This window comes from Globicephala melas, chromosome 10 (assembly GCF_963455315.2).
Source record: "Globicephala melas chromosome 10, mGloMel1.2, whole genome shotgun sequence".
In the NCBI taxonomy this organism is placed as follows: Eukaryota; Metazoa; Chordata; class Mammalia; order Artiodactyla; family Delphinidae; genus Globicephala; species Globicephala melas.
The window spans coordinates 101,669,590-101,678,406 of record NC_083323.1 but is presented as its reverse complement, the minus strand read 5'-3'; positions in this window follow the sequence as shown (position 1 = coordinate 101,678,406).

The window sequence follows — 8,817 nt, the reverse complement described above, 5'->3', positions numbered from 1 at the left end:
CTCGCAGGCAGGACTAGGTCACGAGACATAACAACGCGCACCAGCGCGCAGCAGCCAGGCTCAGGCTCAGGATGTGCCCCGCCCAGGGCTGGAGTCGCGGGGCAGCCCCTCCATTTGCTCCACGCAGCACCTGTGGGAGGACAGTCAGACTCCCCAGGAGCCTCCTCTCCCCCCGTCCCCCGAATGCCCTCCCCTCCGTGTGAGGCCCAGGGCCGCAGCCCTGCGTTCATCTGTTCACGGAAGGCGTTCTATAGGACTTCTAGGAGGGGCCAAGGTGTCAGAAGTCCCCCTTCCGCCCTCTCTGCAGTCGGGGCGGGAGGGCAGAGGTGGCGGGCGGGGCTCGATGACACAGTGCTTTACCTCAGCAGGTTTTAAAGATTTTCTGTAAATGTTACCTGGCTGCAAATCAGGGCCAGGTAATCCATCTGACACTGTCCCACCTGGTGGACCAGGGCTCCCACCCGGACCCACTGCAGCACGAGGTCATCCAGGAAGCAAACCTTGTCACCCAGGATTAACACAGCCATGTCCCCTGCCTGCCTTTCCCGAGCAGGGGGCACAGGTGGGCCTGGAAGCACGGAGCAGCACAGTGACCTTGTGTTGGGGATCTGGTGGGAGCTGAGCTCCGAGCCCTCGGGGCCTGTGGGCCTTTGCTCTGCCCACTGCCACCCTGTGGTGCCGCGACGTCCCCCCCGCCCACTCACACAGCCCGCATTCAGGGTGGGAGCATCAGCCATTTATACCATGGAGTGAATTATCTCAACTGTCTGTGTCCCCGTTTGCCCCGTCTTCAGTCAACGTTCTATGCAAGGTGCAGAAGGTGATTCCTTGGGGGTTTGGGGGGAGGGGTCCGGGAGCTGGCCTGGGCACTGGGGGACCTCCCAGCCACACTGGAGGCCACTTATTCCACTAATCGGCAGGGCATGTGAAGGCAGCGGGAGGAGGCTGTCAGGGTTTGGGGGCTAAATCATAACCGACGACCTTGCTTTCCTGCTTACATCTAACTCGGTTGGAAAACAGATGTGGGGCAGATGGAAATAAAGGTCAGATGTATTCCTGCTGAAAGCTTGTTGGAGAGCATGGCTTATTTGGGAGACGAATGGACTTGCTGACACTCTACCCTTGAATTACACTTATCCAGCCATCCCTGGCACAGCTGAAACCCCAGCCCCTCATTACTGGACTGAACACCGGGGCCCCTGATGGGGCAGCTCCCAGAGGGAAGAGAGGCCGAGCCGCGGCCACTCATTCTTCCTTCCAAGCTCACCCATCAGGAGAGTCCCGTGTCCTCGGCCTGGGTGGAGGAGGCCAAGTGCTATGGACCGATGTTCCTCTTCAGGGAAACACGGGGAGGGGATCAGCCTTCCTCCCAACAGAGGCGAACACACCCTCCTCTTGGGATTCTCCTGCAGCACCACCCAGGGGGCCTGGGAAAGTAGTTGTGAGATAAGCCCCCCTCTGTCCCCTCACTGACCACCCACCATGCCCACCCGCCTCCCTGCTGCCCATCCTCCACTCTCCTTCAAGCCACAGCATCCCTGCCTTTCCTCTACTGGGAACTCACAAGCTCTCTGACTTGTTTCTTTTGTCTGCTTCCTCCTGGTGTGAGGAATAAAATGCCAACCCCCCACCACATATCCTTTATTCCCTTCTTATGTGGAAAAGGAACCCCTGATTTTTAGCCAGGCATAAAGCTACATTTCCCAACTTCTTTGCTGCTAGATGTGGCCACGTGCTTAAGTTTTGGCCAGTGAGGTGTAAGCAGAACGGGTGTATAAGACCTCTTGGAATTGTACCTGTAGGGAGATGGCATCCCCTTTTTTGTCTCTTCTTTCCTGATGGCTGGAATGCGAACACGATGGCTGGATCTTGAGCAGCTATCTTGGACCATGAAGTGGAAGCTGTGCAGCGAAGATGGCAAAGGAGAAAAATAGGAGCCTGGGTGCCTGACAAGTTTGTGGAGCCACAATACCAAGCTTGTACTCTTCTCTCCCAGCCTTGTTCACATGAGAGAAACAAATCGCTTTCTTATTTAAGCCACTGGTCTTTGGAGGTTTCTGTTAACGGCAGCCAAACTTAATCCTAACTAATACAAAGTATGTGCATGGGTGTGAGCTGGCTTATACACACGTGTGTGCATGCAAACACGTACAAGCAATCCTAACTAATACAAAGTCTGTGCACGGGTGTGAGCAGGCTTACACTCGCGTGTGTGCACGCAAACACGCATAAGCGAGTTTATGGGGAAGTAGCAGTGTGGATAGTCATCCACTTGCCTGTTAATTTTTTTTGGGGGGGGCGGGTAGGAGTTTATTTATTTTTGCTGTGTTGGGTCTTCGTTTCTGTGCGAGGGCTTTCTCTAGTTGTGCCAAGCGGGGGCCACTCTTCATCGCGGTTCGCGGGCCTCTCACTGTCGTGGCCTCTCTTGTTGCGGAGCACAGGCTCCAGACGTGCAGGCTCAGTAGTTGTGGCTCACAGGCCTAGTTGCTCCGCAGCGTGTGGGATCCTCCCAGACCAGGGCTCGAACCCGTGTCCCCTGCATTAGCAGGCAGATTCTCAACCACTGCGTCACCAGGGAAGCCCGCCTGTTAACATTAATTGTACATCTGTCATGTGCACCTCACCCTGACAGGCCTTATGAGAGAGACAAAGATGAACAGAGAGGGACCCTGCCCCCAAGGATTTTTGTTGTTGTTGTTGTTGTTAGAGGATGGTTCTTAACCTCTTCTTCCTGAAGAACCCTAGAGGATCTAAGGAAAGCTTATCGATATTTGAACACACAGGCACACAGAGTTTGGATTACAATGATCAGGTTGGAACCTCCCAGAATGCACCTTCTGTTCTGTCATCATTTCTGAAAAACACCAGCCCATTTCTGATCCCTGCCAGAGATGGAGCTGAGTTCACAGCCAAGGAAGACTGAAAGCAGGGCAGACCCAAACAGGGACAAACCTGACCCAAACTGAGAACCCTGGAGATGAAAGAGCAGTGATTACAATACAGTTTTGGTCACCACGTTGCATAACAAATTTCCCCAAAACTTGATGACTTAAAGCAACGCACATTTATTATCTCCTAGTTTCTGAGGGTTAGGACTTCAGGAGTGACATAGATGAATAGCTCCATCTTGGGGTCGTTCATGAGGTTTTGGCCAATATGTCTGCCACGGCTGAAGGGTCTGCCTCCAAGATGGTTCTCTCACTCAACTGTGGGCAGGAGACTTCGGGTCCTCATCTGTGGGCCTCTCCAGAGTTGCTAGAGTGTCTTTATGACATGGCATTTGACTTCCTTAGAATGAGTGATGCAAACAAAGGCAATGTGGAAGCCACAATATCTTTTATGACCTATTAGCCTTGGAAATCACATACCATCACGTCTGCCCCATTTTACTTATTCAAAGTGAGTCGTTAAGTGCAGCCTACACTCAACGGAAGGGGAATTAGATTCCACCTCTTGAGAAAAGTATTGTCAAATAAACCGTGGACATATTTAAAAACCACTACACCAAGAAATGCTCTAATTACTGAAGTAGTTTGATAGCAGGAAGAAATTGAGAACATTCTAATCCTGGAAAGCTATGTCCCCTGGCAGGGTTTATGTGTTGGGCTATTGTAGGTTTGAGTAATGTGAGTCAGTCTTCCAGATCCTGCTTAACTGTGGGTAAGCTGACATTATTAAGAACTTGGTATGATTTCAATCTTTTGAAATTTGTTTTGTTTTATGGCCTAACATATGATCTATCCTGGAGAATGTTCCATTTGCACATGAGAAGAATGTGTATTCTGCTTCTGTTGGATGGAATGTTCTGCAAATATCAGACCATCTGGTCTGTCGTGTCACTTAAGTCCAATGTTTCCTTACTGATTTTCTGTCTTGGTAGGCTATCAATTGATGTAACAGGGGTATTCAAGTCCCTTTCTATAATTGTATTGATCTCTATTTCTTAACAAATATCTTTTGTAACAAGTGTTAACAAATTTAAGAAGACTGAAATCATATCAAGCATATTTTATGACCACAATGGTATGAAACTAGAAATCAATTACATGAAAAAACTGGGAAATTCACAGATATGTGGAGAATAAAAACCATGTTACTGAATAACCAATGGGTTATTAATTAATCCATTAATATTAAAAGAAAAAAATTTAAATGCCTGGAGACAAATGAAAATACAACATACCAAAACTTATAGGATGCAGCAAAAGCAGTTCTAAGAGGGAAGTTCATAGCAATAAATGTCTAGCTTAAAAAACAAGAAAAATTTCAAATAAACAACCAAACTTTATACCTCAAGGAGCTAGAAAAAGAAGAACAAACAAAGACCAAAGTTAGCAGAAGGAAGGATATAACAAAGGTCAGAGCAGAAATAAATGAAATAGAGACTAAAAAGACAATAGAAAATATCAATAAAACCAAAAGCTGATTCTTTGAAAAGATAAACAGAACTGACACACCTTTAGCTAGACTCACCAAGGAAAAAAAGAGAGAGGACTCAAATAAATGTCAGAAATGAAAGAGGAGATGTTGCAGTGGATACTACACAAATACGAAGGATTATAACAGACTACTATGAACAGTTATATGCCATGAAATTGGGCAACCTAGAAGAAATGGATAAATACCTTGAAACATACAACCTTTACAGGCTGAATCATGACAAAATAGAAAATATGAACAGACTGATAACTAGTAAGGAGACTGAATGAGTAATAAAAAAAAAAACCAACCTTCCAACAGGGACTTCCCTGGTGGTCCAGTGGTTAAGACTCCATGCTTCCATTGCAGGGGGCACAGGTTCAATTCCTGGTCAGGGAACTAAGATCCCACATGCCACATGATGTGGCCAAAACAAACAAACAAACCCTCCAACAAACAAAAGTCCAGGACCAGATGGTGAATTCTACCAAATATTCAAATAATTAATACCAATCCTTCTCAAACTTCGAAAAAAATAGAAGAGGAGGGAACACTTCCAAACTCATTTTTCAAGACCAGCATTACCCTGATACTCAAACCAGACATGGACACCACAAGAAAAGAAAATTACAGGCCAATATCCCTAAAGAATGTAGAGGTAAAAATACTGAACAACAACATATTAGCAAGCCAAATTCAACAGTACATTAAAAGGATCATACACCATGATCAAGTGGGATTTATTCCAGGGATGCAAGGACAGCTTGTCATCCACAAATCAATCAATGTGATACACCACATTAACAAAATGAAGAATAAAAATCATATGGTCATCTGAATAGATGCAGAAAAAGCTTTTGAAAAAATTCAACATTCATTTATGATAAAAACGCTCAAAAAAAAAAAACTCTCAATAAAGTGGGCATAATAAAGACCATATATGACAAACCTACAGCTAACATCATACTCAATGGTGAAAAGCTGAAAGCATTTCCTCCAAGATCAGGAACAAGACAAGGATGCCCACCCTTGCCACTTTTATTCAACATAGTATTGGAGGTCCTAGTCAGAGCAATCAGACAAGAAAAAGAAATAAAAGGCATTCAAATCAGAAAGGAAGAAGTAAAAGTTTCATTATCTGTAGATGACATGATACTATACATAGAACTCTAAAGACTTCGCACACACACACACACACACACACACCCCTCCTGTTAGAACTACTAAATTAATTCAGTAAAGTTGCAAGATACAAAATCAATATACAGAAATCTATTGCATTTCTATATACTAATAACAGAATATCAGAAAGAGAAATTAAGAAAACAATCCTATTTACCACTGCATTGAAAGGAATAAAATAGGGACTTCCCTGTTGCTGCAGTGGTTAAGAATCCTCCTGCCAATGCAGGGGACATGGGTTTGAGCCCTGGTCCAGAAAGATCCCACATGCCTCAGAGCAACTAAGCCTGTGCGCCGCAACTACTGAAGTCTGTGTGCCCTAGAGCCCATGCACTGCAACTACTGAAGCCCGTGCACTCTAGGGCCCACGTGCCACAACCACTGAGCCTGCATGCTGCAACTACTGAAGCCCGCGCGCCTAGAGCCTGTGCTCTGCAACAAGAGAAGCCACTGCAATGAGAAGCCCGTGCACCGCAACGAAGAGTAGCCCCTGCTCGCTGCAACTAGAGAAAGCCCACACAGAGCAACAAAGACCCAACGCAGCCCAAACTAAATAATTTTTTTTAAAAAAAGAATAAAATACCTAGGAATAAATTATACCAAGGAAGTGAAAAACCTGTACACTAAAAAACTATAAGACATTGACAAAAGAAATTGAATACACAAATAAATGGAAAGATATTCCATGCTTATGGATTGGAAGAATTAATATTGTTAAAATGTCCATACTACCTAAAGCAATCTACAGGGGCTTCCATGGTGGCACAGTGGTTAAGAATCTGCCTGCCAATGCATGGGGCACGGGTTCGAGCCCTGGTCCGGGAAGATCCCACATGCCGTGGAGCAACTAAGCCCATGCGCCACAGCTACTGAGCCTGTGCTCTAGAGCCCATGAGCCACGACTACTGATCCCACGTGCTGCAACTACTGAAGCTCACGCGCCTAGAACTTGTGCTCCACAACAAGAGAAGCCACAGCAATGAGAAGCCCGTGCACTGCAATGAAGAGTAACCCCCGCTCGCTGCAACTAAGGAAAGCCCACGTGCAGCAATGCAGATCCAATGCAGCCAAAAATAAATAAATTAATTTAAAAAATAATAAAGCAATCTACAGATTCAATGCAATCCCTATCAAAATTCCAATAGCATTTTTCACAGAAATAGAACAAACGATCCTAAAATTTGTATGGAACCTGAAAAGACCCGGAGTAGCCAAAGCAACCTTGAGAAAGAATAACAAGCTGGAAGCATCATGCTCCCTGATTTCAAACTGTATTACAGAGCTGTAGTAATCAAAACAGTATAGTATTGATATAAAAACACATAGATAAGTGAAACAGAATAGACAGCCCAGAAATAAACCCACATACATATGGTCATTTTATTTTTGACAAAGGATCGAAGAACATACAAACGGGAAAGGACAGGGTCTTCAATAAATGGTGTTGGGAAAATTGGACAGTCGCATGCAAGAGATGGAAACTGGACTACAGTCTTACACCATACACAAAAATTAACTCAACATAAAGACGTGAATGTAAGACTTGAAACCATAAAACTAGAAAACATAGGCCGTAATGTCCTTGACATAGGTCTAGGTGATGATTTTTTTGAATCGATACCAAAAGCAAAGGCAACAAAAGCAAAAACAAACAAGTGGGACTACATCAAACTAAAAAGCTTCTGCACAGCAAAGGAAACCATTAACGAAGTGAGAAGGCAACCTATGGAATGGGAGAAGATATCTGTAATTCATATGCCTTATAAGGGGCTAGTATCCAAAATATATAAAGAAGTCATTCTACTCAATAGCAAAAAAGCAAACAATCCAGTTTAGAAATGGGCAGGAGATCTGAACAGACATTTTTCCAAAGAAGACACACAGACGGCCAAACACAAATGAAAAAATGCTCAACATCAGTAATCATCAGGGAAATGCACATCTAAACCACGAGATAACACCTCACCCCTGTTATAATGGCCATCATCAAAGACAAGAGGTGACAAGAGGTGACAAGTGTTGGTGAGGATGTGGAGAAAAGGGAACCTTCATGCACTGTTGGTTGGGATGTAAACTGGTGCAGCCACTGTGGAAACCAGTATGGCGGTTCCTCAAAAAGTTAAAAATAGAACTACCATATGATTCAGCAATTCTGCTTTTGAGTATTTACCCAAAGAAAACGAAAACGCTAACTTGAAAAGATATATGCACCTCTATGTTCATTGCTGCATTATTCACAATAGCCAAGATATAGAAGCCACCTAAGTGCCCCTCAGTGGTTGAATGGACAAAGAAGATGTGATATATATACACATAATATATAATATATAGTATTCAGTCACAAGATAATATTATAAAAATTATAAGTTTAAAATTATAAAATATTATATATCATTATAAATATATTATATATATAAAAAACAATATTATTCAGCCACAAAAAGGAAATGCTGCCCTTTGCAGCAATGAGGATGGACCTTGAGCGTATTACACTTAGAGAAATAAGCCAGAGAAAAACAAATACTGTATAAGTTCACTTGCATTTGGAATCTAAGAAACAAACTAGCCAAGCTCATAGATCCAGAGAACAAAATTGGTGGTTGCCAGAGGTGGGGGGTGAGGTTGGCGAAGTGCGTGAAGGGGTCAAAAAGTACAAACTGGGCTTCCCTGGTGGCTCAGTGATTGAGAATCCACCTGCCAACGCAGGGCACACGGGTTCGATCCCTGGTCCAGGAAGATCCCACATGCCACGGAGCAATTAAGCCCGTGCGCCACAACTACTGAGCCTGTGCTCTAGAGCCCGTAGGCCACAACTACTGAGCCTGCGTGCCGCAAGTACTGAAGCCCACGTGCCTAGAGCCCGTGCTCCGCACCAAGAGAAGCCACGGCAATGAGAAGCCCGCGCACCGCAACGAAGAGTATTCCCCGCTCACAGCAACTATAGAAAGCCCACGTGCAGCAACGAAGAACCAATGTAGCCAAAAATAAATAAATAAAAAATAAATAAATTAAAAAAAAAAAGAAGTACAAACTTTCAGTTATCGGATAAAACCCAAAGACGGAGGCGGAACAAAACGGAGTTTGTTTTGCTCCCGAGATGCCCCACGCCCCACCCCACCCCAGACACGGAGGCGGGACTACAGCTCCCGAGGTGCCCCGGGCGCCACCGGTCCGTGATTGGCTGAGCGGCGGTCAGGCGTGCGCGGTGCGCGCAGG